The sequence below is a fragment of the Artemia sp. Qi Xiang Cuo genome, chromosome 18 (assembly GCF_049724085.1).
Source record: "Artemia sp. Qi Xiang Cuo chromosome 18, ASM4972408v1, whole genome shotgun sequence".
NCBI lineage: Eukaryota > Metazoa > Arthropoda > Branchiopoda > Anostraca > Artemiidae > Artemia > Artemia sp. Qi Xiang Cuo.
In genome coordinates, this window is record NC_142811.1 from 26,294,617 (window position 1) to 26,308,778 (window position 14,162).

Below are 14,162 nucleotides of genomic sequence, written 5' to 3' on the forward strand. Positions count from 1 at the left end.
TTCAGCCTAGTTTTACAGCCTGAATAATCAAACATAACGTATAATCTAAGTCAGGAAAAGTATCACCTTCATATTTGATTTGTATGATCTCCCACAGATTTTGCTGGGTTACTTAGGACAAAGTCCTAGATGTAATAAATAATCAAAATAAACGGGTAAATGACACAGCCCTTCTTAACTCTTAACTTAACACCAAACCATCCACATCAAAGATTATAGATATGATTAATGACGTAAATGTACTTATCTGGTATACCATAGAAGGACAGATCCCTAACTAAGGCTTTGGCCACAGTATCTGTTTCCTTTTTCTGTCTTTTGTTACCTGTTGCTGTTTTTTTTAATCAAATTACGGAAATACTGCTTGAAATTTCTTCACAGTTATATTGTCTTAAGTGGGCTGGAGGTGGTAGGTCAAAAATTTTGGCTTGTTTTTCCCCAACAGGGAAATGTTAAAAGGAACCGAAATGTAGCCAGTTTCCAAGAACTACACCATCAAAATGCAACCTTTCTGTCTCTCTGCTATTGCTAGAACCCTAAGTTAGTTGATATTCTTACTTTGGCTTAGTGATTTGAAGTCCTTTCACAGGTAGTTTACAGTTTTCACACTGCATCGTTTATGTCACAACCTTTCAATGAGATGATTTTTCCTCTGAGTACTTTTACAATCTTAGGAGACATTTTTTTGCAAGCTACCTTTTTTTTTACGTTTTTATCGAAGCTATTAAAAGGACATGAGTCTAGAAGGAACGGAAGTTATTGTTATAGTTCCTTTTATAGAAACCTCTCGAGTATTGAGTTTAATATTTGTGCTCTTCTTGTTTTTCTTTGGAAGTCCACTGAAGTACCAGCATTACCCCGCCAACCCCAATTATAGTTTCAGCAGTGGACAAATATTGGAAGTGGATTCAAGTATCAATGCAAATTCTGGTAGTTCAGTTTTAGGAGCACCTCAACAAAATCATGTAAGCAGGCGTGACCACCACGAAGCTCTAAGTAATATTTCAAGTTCACCTGGATCCTCAGATGGGCTTTCAGAGCCAGTTGTTGAAGATGGTGAAATTGCTGTGAAAAATAGGTTCTTGGATGACACATTGAAGATTGTGACAGCAAGAAAGACATTAAGTGTTTAAAAATTTACATTTTACTGAAGCTTCAGATAGTACAAAAATTGTGAAGTTGATCTTTAATGGTAAAGATTGCTTGACACAAAAATTGCTCTAAATTCCTTGATACATCCAAATAATAATGTACAAGACATCTCAAATCTATTAAGTGGTTTTCATTTCTTGGCTTTATTTTATATTTCAATTTTAATTTGACTGGGATCATCTGGTTGATTAGGTTAAGCAACTATTGTTTTATGTTTAAGGGAATTGAACTTTTGAGTTCAAAATGAACAAAATAAGAGCAGTTTGGCCCCAGCAAATGTTTAAGCAGTTTCAGTTTAGCTTTTGAGAATGAAAAGCTCGGGGAATTCTTCCCCTATCTAACTATCACTCATCCAAAGGAACTCTTGTCTAGATTGGGATTTGTTAATATCTTCATTGGCTATTGGTTTCGGTTGAGAAAATAGAAGATACACATACATTTGGCATCGTTGTTTTCACAAAGCATAAACTCAGGTATGACTTCAATCCTTCCTCTTTCCACTCCGTTTTGGGTGGTTTTTGCATGCAGAAAGCATACTTGAGATAAGTTTCATCCTTGCACCTTTATGTTGTCGCCCAAACTGCCTGTTCTAAATCTTTTTTTATTTGTTCACTTTGTTTAGGTTAATTTGTACTGTTTTTTCTGTTGTTTGTGTTATTCAAGGTTTTTTCTTTTCATCTGTTTTCTTACTCTACCACTGAAGATGGGAGAGCAGAACTATGTGCTAAAATACCTGAAATACTTATTTCTTTAAAGTTATCTAAGTTGTTTAAAATATTTTCCTTTTTTTGATTATTGCGTGTTGTTTCTAAATTATTGCGAAGGTGAAATTAAACTACCATTCTCTATGACTTTAAAAGGACCATGAATTAGCGCGTGCCTGTTTTTCACAAAATAAATGCAAATACTCTATTTCTTTGCTCTAACATCATTAGGGCCGTTATTTTACTCATCTATGTGCTAAGATCTTACATATATTGACAAATAACGCTTAAAAGTGAAATCTTAGCTCTAAGATCTTACATCTTTTGGTGTTATTTTGGAAACGTCTTTCATCATTCTGCTCTGATCAGTGGTCCGAGAACAATGATGAGTATATCGTCAAAGTTCTCTCATCATTGTTCTATATGGCAGAATAATGGCGTCTTTCACACTTTTTGCTAACATCAGTGAGCTGTGAGAACTTAGAACAAAGATAAGTTATAATAATGGAAATCTTTGCAAAAAAATGTGAGATCTTAGATGTAAGATCTTAGTGAAAAATGAACGGGCCTAGTATCTACTACTATCAGTAACAACTCACTACAGCACCAAGCGGGCTGAGGTCAACACAGCTAAGCACGTCCTTCCTCCATCCCAGTCTGTTCAAAGCCTCCCTCTTTGCACCCTCCCAGGAAGTTCCTATTTCCATTAAGTCTTTCTTTACAACATCCTTCCACCCAAACTGCAGACGAACTGCTTTCTGTTTAGCCCTAGATGGTTGGCCAAAAAGAACACTCGTAGTCAATCTGTCGTCCTTCGTCTGCAGAACGTACCCTAGCAATCTCAATCTTTTCTTTATTATAGCCCTAAAAAGCGGAATTGAAGCACGCTTTTCTTAGAGCCTACTGTTTGAAACCTGGTCAGTCAGTCAGGTACCCAAAACAGTCCGTAAGCAATTTCTCTGGAAAATATAAAGCAAATCTTCTCCGTTTTACAGAGCGCCCATTCTTCAAAACCATACTTGACCACTGTCATCACTGTAGCTTCCATTATTGTAGAATCTTGGTTTGTAGACTTATCTTCTTATTCTTACAAACTTTTTTCAGTCATGAAAAAAAAAACCTGAGCCTTAGCTATTCTACTTTTAACACCCTCACTGCTCCAACCATCTTTACTAATTATTAATTTAAAAAAACTTCACACAAAACAAGTTTTTCAAAGAAAAGTAAAGAGCTGCATTAAGCTAAACATGAGCAGAAGTAAAGTCAAACAATCTTCCAAGCGTAAAAGTACCACAGTTCACTATCATTAAATAAATGAAACTCAAAACAAACAGAAATTACAATAAATAGCCGAGTCAAACTCAAAACGAACAAAAATTGACATGAGTAGGTCTGATAATCCCCATGCCTTCTCAAGATCAGACAATAATTTCCTCTTTAATAAAAAGAAACAAACAAATGACCGTGGATTGTCAGTTTAATTTAAATATACTGGTCTTTATTCCTCAAAATTTTTAATAATTTTTATTTATTAAAGTAAAAAAAGTAAAAAGATTTAAAATTTTGTTTTTAGTAAAGTGCAAATAGTTTTCTGGTCTTGAGAAGGCATGAGGATTATCAGCCCTATTTGTGTTTATTTTGCTTGTTTTGACTTTGACTTGGCTATTTGTTGTAATTTCTGTTCATTTTGAGTTTCATTTATTTACTGATAGCGATTTATGATACTTTTACGCTTGCAAGATTATTTGACTTCATTTCTGTTCAGTTTTGGCTCAATGGAGCTCTTTACTTTTCCTTGAAAACCTGTGTTGTGGAAAAAGTTGTTTAAATTAATTTCTGTTCATTTTTGTTTTTTATTGACGTAGCAATATGTTTCATGGAATCGTTTTTATATCATTTCGTTTTTTTCCTATAAGAATTCATATTATGGCTTAATATTTGTATGTTCAAGAAACTTTGTCAACAATTTTTAATCCTGACACAAATAGTATTTGTAAATTTAATTTTAAACCTCCTTAAATTGACCTGAAAAATAAAACTTAACATCATTCCCAAAAGATTCTATCTACGCTGTTTGACAACCTGGGTGTACTTACACTCTTTTTATTTATTTAAATTGTAAGAGCAGGTTTACTAATAGTAGTGCTTCCAAAAGTTTCAACTTAGTACCCCCAGTTTTTCTAAATATATTGGTGAGGTGTCTTATTAGCAACCATGCATACAATACCTTTTGATTTTGTTTTAAAGTATAATGGGCCAATTTCAGAACTCTGAGGGGGTTGACATGCCCAATATCAATATATGCCCAGTGACATGCCTTAGAGTACTAGTTCCTGGATTGTTCTATTATGCTGAACAAAATGGTCGTCTCAACATTTTAACTGAATGGGTTTGGAAAATGAATGGGCTTGCCTATGTGCTCTTTTGAAAACCTGCATACATACAGTTTTTTCGTTTAATCGAAACTGCCGCTAAACGCTCCCTAAAAGTTTCAACTGAAAAATCTGCCACAACTTACCCTTAAAGGTCTAACACAATAATGTAAGCCGTTTTTGAGATATTGCTTTGTCACCTTTATGAAAGTCCACAAGCTCATAGTTTGTTTTGATTTAGGTCAGCATCCACCTGAATATTCCTTAAAAGCTTCACCTTAACACCCTTAGCTTGTGTAGTAGCAATAGTTGTAGTAGCATAAGTAGAAGTATGCGCATAGCACGTTTAGTATCTTCAACATCCCTTTCAACACATGCTGAAGGTTTCAACTTAATACCATCAACCATTCCTGAAACATTTCTGAGACGTATTCTTGACAACCTGTGTGGGCATAGAGTGTTCCGATTTATTTCCATACAATTTCAATATATCCCAAATTCTTCGTCTGAATACCCTAGTTTTATAGCAGTAGTAGTCTTAGGTTTAGTGGCAGTAGTAGTAGTAGAAGTAGTGGTAATAACAGAAGTAGTAATGATATAAGTAGAAGCAGTAGCATTAGGATGCAAATATTTTCTTTTGGCTAGTTCAAAATCCATCACAACAAGCCCTTTTAGTTTCAACTTCACACACCAAAGCATTCCTAAGATATTGCTGTTTCGCCCTTTCGACAACCTGCTTACGGATCTTACAGTGAGAGAAAGAGGTGATACCCAAACTCTTATTTGTAGTAATTTTTGTTCCTTTCAAGCTTGATTTGTATATTCAGTTTACATTTCACTCGTTTTAAGATTTATTTATTAATTTACATTAATATCTATTGCATGTTTGTTTGTATTGATTATTTATTTGATTTCTTTTCGTTTTAAGCTTCATTTATACTTCAATAGGAAAATATTTTTTTTCGTTTTAAGCTTGATTTTCATATTCAGTCTAAATATTACTCGCTTTAAGATCTATTTATTCATTTATATTATTACTTGTTGTATGTTTTTCCTATGATTGTTTATTTAATTTCTGTTCGTTTTGGATTTCATTTATTTTTTCATAGTAATTTCTGGTTGTTTTGCGTTTGAATTTTAACAGGTATTTGTATCTGCTGAGCTTAAGTTTAAAATGGCCTTTGGTTTTCTTTGAAAAACTTATTTTTGGAAAGTTCTTTTTAACTAATTTTTGTTCGTTTTTAATTGCAAAAAGTTTCAAGTTTTTAAAAATCCATATATCAAAATCAAACTTAAAAAAAAAAAATCAAATGCTCATCAAAGTATCAAAACTGGTATCAAAGTAAAAAAATGGGTTTGTGTCAACCTCGGATTTTTTATTGTCTGATGTTGGAACTATTTTCAACAAAATGGCTACCTCAAAGTTTTTATGGGTTTTGGGAAAACGGCGTGGGGGGGGGGGATAAATAACCTTAGGTCTCTTTTAACTCTTTAAAAGTAAACTAGAAATTTCTGTTTTCAATCAAATGAGCCCTCTCTGAAGTTTATACAAGCATTCCTTCTATAAGAACCATAAATATCCCCAGAGTATAACTTACAACGCCTGTCCCTATGCCCTGGGGGGTTGTCCTTGACCCCGGAATTGTATTACCTGATGATTGAACTATTTTTAACAAAATTTTCAGCTCAAATTTTTATCGGATGGGTTTATCCATCCGATAAACCCAAAAGCGTGGAGGGCAGGAGGAGCTAGTTGCCCTACGATTTTTTTACTCTGAGAAAATGAGCTACAACTTTTAATTTCCGTCCAAATGAACCCTCTCTGAAGTTTATACGAGCATCTCTTTCATAAGAACCACATACGGCTCCCTGACACAGCTTACAATTCCTGTCCCCCAGGCCCTGGGGGATTGTGTCTACAACGGAGTTTTTGTTATCTGACCTTTGAACTATTTTGAAAAAAATGCTCCCTAAAAGTTCTTACTGGATGGGTTTGCGGAAAATAGGGCGTGGAGAGGGGGCGCTAGTTGCCCTCTGATCTCTTTTGACTCTTATAAAGTGAACGAAAACTTTCAATATCCAATCTTATGAGCCCTCTCCGAAGTTTATACGAGCATACCTTCCATAAAAAATATATATGCCCCCAGAGCAATACTTTCAACGCCTCCCCGGGCCCGGGGGGGGGGGGTGTCGACACAGGATTTTTTTTTTATCTGACCTTTGAACTATTTTTAACGATATGGCCATACGTAAAGGAGTTTTGTTATTTGATCTTTGAAATATTTTTAACAAAATGGCTACCTCAAATTTTTATCAGATGTATTCGGAGAAATAGGGCTTGAGGGCTAGTTGCCCTCCGATCACTTTTGACTCTTAAAAAGGGCACTAGAACTCTCGATTTCCAATCGAATACGCTGCTTAAATCGTCAGCTTAATTAAGTGTAGGGGAGTTTTACATCCTCAATTTATTCAATGTTCTACGACTGCCTTTTCTGTGCTCCTTAGTTAGGCCAAAGTCCAAAGACAAAGTTAGGACAAAGGACAAAGTAACCTTATTTCCTACCTTAACCGCTTCAATTTTATTCTCGCATATAGCACTAATCACTTTGTTGTATTTATCTGGTTTACCGTACAAGGATAGGACCTTCACTAAACCTTTTCTATCAGCTGAATCAAATGCTTGCTCATAATCTATAGAACTGAGGACTAATGAGGTTCGATGATGTATCTGCATAAACTGTTATTCGTAGCCTTCATTTGCTTTAATAAATATTCAAAAATATCCCCTAAATCTCATCCTGATTGGACTATCTTAAAAAACAACAATTGAAAATTTGACATTAACTCATCATCGACTCATCAAATTGCGTACGAGGCGCATTATTAGCGCAGCTATCGGCAGTAGTTTTGCATTCGGTGTGTGACTTTGACGCTTTTGCGTAGTCAGGGACGAATTGAATATGCTTTCCCAAGGCCAGAACAAAATTTGCACTTTACTGAACAAGTATTATAACTTTAATAAATCAAATAATATTACCATTTTGATTACTAAATATCAGTATATGTATATTAAACTGACAATGCAAATTCATTTGTATTTTTTCATTAAACTACAAATTTTGTTCTGGCCTTGGGAAGACATAGGAGTTTTAAGCCCAACTTATGTTAATTTCTCCTCGTTATGAGTTTGACTTGGTTAATTATTGTAATTTCTGTTCGTTTTGGGTTTCATTTATTTATCGATGCTGATTTGTGGTAGTTTCACGCTTTGTAGATTATTTGATTTTATTTTTGCTCATTGTTTGTTTGATGGAGTTCTTTACTTCTCTTTGAAAAACTTATTTTGTGGGAAAAGTTTTTTTTAATTAATTTCTGATCGTTTTATATTGACATAGTCTTTTCAGGGAAAAAGAAAATAATACTTAAATATTTTCGTTTTTGAAGACTTTATAGTTTGGCATGCTATTTGTATGCTGTAGAAAAATTTTCAGCAATTTTTAACAACATACACCCTTTTAAAAATCTGGACACAAATAGTACTGTTTAATTTAGTTTCATACCTCCTCTAGATGACCTGAAATGGAAAACTTGGTACTATTCACAAAAAAAATCTGTTTACTTTCTTTGATAGCTTGGATACACTTACACTATTTTGATATAATTAAATTTTAAGAGCAGAAATGGGAGGGTTGGCGTGGGTGAGGGGTGGGCGTGGGAGGGTAGGAGTGAAAGGAAGATTAGTTGTCCTCAAATCACTTTCGACTATTAAAAAGGGCATCAGCTCTTTCTATTTTCAATCAAATGAGCCCTTTTCGAAGTTCCCACGACAACTCCTTCAATATGAAGTACCCTGGTCTAAACAACAACAAGAGAAAAAATAAAACATTATACCCACTTCGATCTTTACTATGAAAATGTCAAGCTTTCCAATCCCTTTCAACTATTAAAAAGGGCACTAGGCCTTTCGATTTCCAATCGAACGAGCCCTTTTGGAAACGACAGTGATTTCTATAAACACCTTATATACCCCCAGGGCATTAATTAAAACCCTTACCCTAAGGTCTGTTAGGGTGGATGTCATCCTCTAAGACCAAAATTTCCAGAACTTTCAACTACGTTAAACAACATGGCTATCCCAAAATTTTGATTGGATGTGTTTGGGGAAATAGTGGGCGTGAGAGGGGTGTTAGTTGACTTCCAATAACTTTTGACTATTAAAAAGGGCACTTGCCACTCCAATTTACAATTAAATGAGCGCTTTTCGAAGTTTCTACGACAACTTCTTCGACACGAACTGCCCTGCTCTAAAGGAAAAAATTAATGAATAATACATTTTGCCAACATCGTTCTTATATGCCCCCAGGGCATAACTTAGAAACCGTTTCCCTGAGGGTCGTAGGGGAGTGTCCTCCTCTTTACCTAGTCCCCGTTTCTTGTCTCGTTCTCGAGTGTCCCTGTTCTTTACTTAGGAAGCGCGATCGTGCTGCCTATGATTTATACAACAACTTTCTATATAAACCTTATATGCCCCCAGGGCATAACTGACAGCCCTTGCACTGAGGGCTCTGAGGGGGTTATCATCCTATGAGACCTAATTTCCAAAACGTTCATCTACGTTGAACAAAATGGGTATCTCAAAATTTTGATTGGATGTGTTTTGTCAAATGGGGGGAGGGCACGAGAGGGGCGTTAGTTGCTATCCAATCACTGTAAACATAAAAAAGGCACTATCCATTTCAATTTCCAATTGAATGAGCCCTTTTGAAGTTTCTACGACAACGTTTTCAATTAAAACTTTCTATGCCCCAGGGCATAACTTACAACCCTTGCCTTGAGGGCTGTGCGGGGAGGGGTTGTCATCCTTAAGGAACTAATTTCTAAAACTTTCAACTACGTTGAAAAAATGGCTACCTAAAAATTTTGATTGGATTTGTTTGGGGAAAAAGTGGGCGTGACGTGGGTTAGTTGCCCTCAAATCACTTTTGACTATTACAAAGGGTACTATCCCTTTGAATTTCAAATCTAATGAGCCATTTTTCAAGTTTCTACGACAAATATTTCAATAAGAACCTTATATGCCTCCAGGGCATAACTTATAATCCTTACCGAGAGGGTTGTGGGGGAGTGTCCTCCTCAAAAATATATTTTCTGGGGAGTGTCCTCCTCAAAAACATATTTTCTATCTGGAAATCAAAATTTTTATTGGCTGTGATTGGAGGAATGAAGGGCGTGGGGGGGTTAGTTGCCTTCAATCACTTTTGACTATTAAAAAGGGCGCTAGCCCTTTGAATTTGCAATCGATTGAACCTTTTTTGAAGTTTCTAATACAACGATTTCAATAGAACCCGGATATGCCTCCAAGGCCTAGCTTAAAACCCATGTCCTAACGGCTGTGGGGGAGTGTCCGCCTCTAAAACATAATTTCTATTTTGAATTCTACCACGGTGAAGAAAATGACAATATAAAAATTTTTATTGGAAGTATTTGGAGAAATAATGGGCTAGGGGGCAGGGCTAGTTGCCCTCCAATCACTTTCGACTACTAAAAAGGTCACTAGCCTTTTGATTTCCCAATCGAATGAGTGTTTTTTGAAGTTTTAACGACAACGCCTTCTATAAAAACATTATATGCCCCCAGGGCATAACTTAAACCCTTGCCTTAAGGGTTGTGGGGGAGTATCCTCCTCAGAAACATATTTTCTATCTAGAAATCAACTACGCTGAGCAAAATGGCTATCTCAAAAATTTTATGGGATGTGTTTGGGGGAATGATGGGCGAGGGGGCCTAGTTGCCCTCCAATCACTTTCGACTATTAAAAAGTGTACTAGCCCTTCAAATTTCCAATTGAATGAGCCTGGTTTGAAGTTTCTACGACAACGCCTTCTATAAAAACCTTATATGCCTCCAGGGCATAATTTAAAACCCTTGCCCTGAGGGTTGTGGGGGAATTAATACTTTGTGCTTTGTTCTCAAGAGAAATGAAAGCCATTCTTGAAGAAAAATCAGCAGATGTCCTTGCTAAGGCTGAAAAAGAAATGCTAGCTAAAATGCTATTTTTATAGTCTTTGCATTTATCCCTAAAGCTTTAGCAGCTTTAGAAGAAAGAGGATACACAGAAAAAGAAGTGTTAGCTATTGGTGAAAAATACAAGCATATTTCCATAAGGAAATTTTTGAAGCTTCAGAAAAAGAAGAATGCACCAACAAAGAAAAGAATTTTTTTTTGAAAATTTCTTAGCATCTTTCCATAAGGGATTTTCCCAAGCTTTAGAAAAAGAAGACTTAACCGAAGAAGAAAAGCAAGCTATGCTTACATATTTCGATGCTAATATTAGAGAGATGGTACCTCTTTGAACCCTGGCAGAAAGTTCAAATAATTCTACTCTTTCTAATCCCAACAAGGAACAAGTGAAACCTCTGTGGACACCTAAAATAAAACATAAAAGCAAAAACAAAAACATAAAAGGTGGTAAAAAAAGAATAACAAAGAAAAAAAAAAAGAAAACAACTTCAATCTTATTGTGGTAAACCATTCACTGTGGAAAACCAAATTCTATCGTTTTTTTCCTTTGTTAAATTTAGTAAAACTTTTGTTTACAGATAAACCTTGTCAAATTTACTACTTGTGTCCTTTTTGGACATATAAAGAAAAGAGAGTATAGTCTTGAAACTAGGAATGTTGGGTTGGTTGAAAAATTTGTTCCTATTACTACCAGAAGTAAGGTTTCCATTTGGTATATAAGCTCTGAAGCTTGGAAGAGACATTCAGAATAAGTAAAAGGTAAACTTTTGAAGAATTCTGTTCTTCTGTTTCGATGTGTTTGTTTTAACCAATAGTCTAGACATGGATTGATTGGATTGATTTTAGAGTGAGCTTACGTTTTTATATTGTTAAGAAATTTTGCTTTGTATTTTTTTATGACTGGGTTAGTGTCAGAATGTGTTGGGGATATGAATGGTGCTTTGTTCTTCTACTAATTAATACTTTTAACGACTCTTATTTTTCTTTATTAGCTAATAAATTTCTCTTATAAAAACCTGTCTCAAAATCTTCTTCAAACAGCTTGACCTTGCCTTCTTAGTTAGATTCTAACCTAAACCGGTCTTTAATTTCAAATTCTTTACCTTATACCTTATTACTAGCACTGAAGGATCATATTATTTAATCTGACATTATATACTGATGATTGGTCAGTAATGCCTGCATCAGTACCAAAGACCGGGGATGGCTCAGGTTTTTTGATCTTACAAAATATACTGAAAATCGGTAAGTATTAACTGAGTCAGTACCAAAGACCAAGTGTGGCTCAGGCTCACTAATCTGACATTATATACTGAATTTGGATAGTATTGACTGGCTCAATACCAAAGAGCAAGGATGGGTCATGTTCTTTAAGCTGACCTTATATATTGAAAATTGATCTGTATTAACTGGGTAAGTATTGATGATCAAGGATGATGACTCAGGTTGCTTAATGTGACATTATATATGGAAAATTGGCCAGTATCAGCTGTGTCCGTACCGAAGACCAAGGATGGCTTAGATTCTTTAATCTGACAAAATTTAGTAAAACTTTGAGGTTGGCACGACATTTAAATATACATTGAATTATTTAGAAGCTCTTTGATCCATTCTCATTGTTTCTAGTAGGTATTGTCTGTTCTTAATTAAACCATGTCAGTGTTAACTGGCCAATGTAAAAAGATGGTTAAAAGTCAACTTGGAAAATATAAGTTTATAAACAACAGATTTAAACAATTTGCTGGTGGTCGTCCCTTGTGAAGGCACTTGTGTTCCTATTTGTCCTTTAACTAAAACTTAGTGGTAAAATAAGATGTGTTCAAAAGTTTTACTAACGATAATGCATGGAGGAAAACCCCCTGGACTCCCGAAAAAGGTAATTCATTTGTCAATAGCCTGAACGTGGACTACCCAGTTTTTTTGAGTATATTGTATCAATCTGTGCAACGTATCTCTGTCCTCCGTGCATTTTCTGTGATGTTTTCAGACTCTTTCTTCAGCTCTTGTTTTATATTGTGTATTATTTCCTGAACTTGTATTATTTCATGAACTATCTTCATTTTTTTTCTAAATATGATATTCTCAAAAATTGACTACTCCTTTTTGTCCACTGTAGTGTTTTTTCTTTTATTTTATTAGCAAACAAGTCACGAAAAAGAATTAAAGTTTACTGTAATGCTAAAAATAACAAAAAACACAAACTAGCGCGTTAGAAATGACCCAATAACATGCAAAACAACTGTTATTACACTTCCTCGGGAAAAATCTGTTTGTCCTCCCTCTTCCTCGACCGTACAAAATAATAATCAAACATTATAAAATCAATACCGTGTGTTTGCTGGGGACTTCCATGAATCCCAAAGCCATTATCTAGAACTCATTCATATCCCCAACACATTCTAACACTAACCCAGTCATAAAAAAATACAAAGCAAAATTTCTTAACAATATAAAAACGTAAGCTCACTCTAAAATCAATCCAATCAATCCATGTCTAGACTATTGGTTAAAAAAAACACATCGAAACAGAAGAACAGAATTCTTCAAAAGTTTACCTTTTGCTTATTCTGAATGTCTCTTCCAAGCTTCAGAGCTTATATACCAAATGGAAACCTTACTTCTGGTAGTAATAGGAACAAATTTTTCAACCAACCCAACATTCCTAGTTTCAAGACTATACTCTCTTTTCTTTATATGTCCAAAAAGGACACAAGTAATAAATTTGACAAGGTTTATCTGTAAACAAAAGTTTTACTAAATTTAACAAAGGAAAAAAACGATAGAATTTGGTTTTCCACAGTGAATGGTTTACCACAATAAGATTGAAGTTGTTTTCTTTTTTTTTTTCTTTGTTCTTCTTTTTTTACCACCTTTTATGTTTTTGTTTTTGCTTTTATGTTTTCTTTTAGGTGTCCACAGAGATTTCACTTGTTCCTTGTTGGGATTAGAAAGAGTAGAATTATTTGAACTTTCTGCCAGGGTTCAAAGAGGTACCATCTCTCTAATATTAGCATCGAAATATGTAAGCATAGCTTGCTTTTCTTCTTCGGTTAAGTCTTCTTTTTCTAAAGCTTGGGAAAATCCCTTATGGAAAGATGGTAAGAAATTTTCAAAAAAAAATTCTTTTCTTTGTTGGTGCATTCTTCTTTTTCTGAAGCTTCAAAAATTTCCTTATGGAAATATGCTTGTATTTTTCACCAATAGCTAACACTTCTTTTTCTGTGTATCCTCTTTCTTCTAAAGCTGCTAAAGCTTTAGGGATAAATGCAAAGACTATAAAAATAGCATTTTAGCTAGCATTTCTTTTTCAGCCTTACCAAGGACATCTGCTGATTTTTCTTCAAGAATGGCTTTCATTTCTCTTTCGGTGCTTGCTTCTTTGTCTGAAGCTTCAAATACCTTAAGAAAATCTGCTAGCACTTTTTCAAGAATAGCTTTGTTTCTTTTTCGATAAATTCTTCTTTTTCTGAAGCTTCCAATACCTTAAGAAAATCTGCTAGCACTTTTTCAAGAATAGCTTTGTTTCTTTTTCGATAAATTCTTCTTTTTCTGAAGCTTCCAATACCTTTTGGAAGCATGCTAGCACTTTTTTAAGAATAGCTTGTATTTCTTTTTCGGTGGATTCTTCTTTTTCAACTTCAAAAAATTCTTTTAAAGCTTCATCAGGCTGTCTCGAGAGGTCATTAGAGGCTAATTTAGCTCCATTTTTACCTCTCGTCTGGTTAAATCTCTTCTTACTACTTTGAGAAATAAGTTTTTCTTCTTTCTCAGTAACCTTCCGGGGTTTCTCTTTTCCCTCATTCCTTTTCAACTCCTTATTAATGGATTTGACTCTACTCTTCCTACCAGAATGACAAACGGGATCTTCTTCACTCTCATCTGGAGCCTCTTTTACTGGAATCTCTTTTTCTTT

General features: G+C 34.8%; 1 pseudogene; it reads left to right on the plus strand.

Annotated features, from left to right (window-relative positions):
• The first annotated feature begins 734 nt into the window (after positions 1-734).
• On the plus strand, positions 735-13,703 carry LOC148941372 (uncharacterized; annotated as a pseudogene).
• Positions 13,704-14,162: the final 459 nt, after the last annotated feature.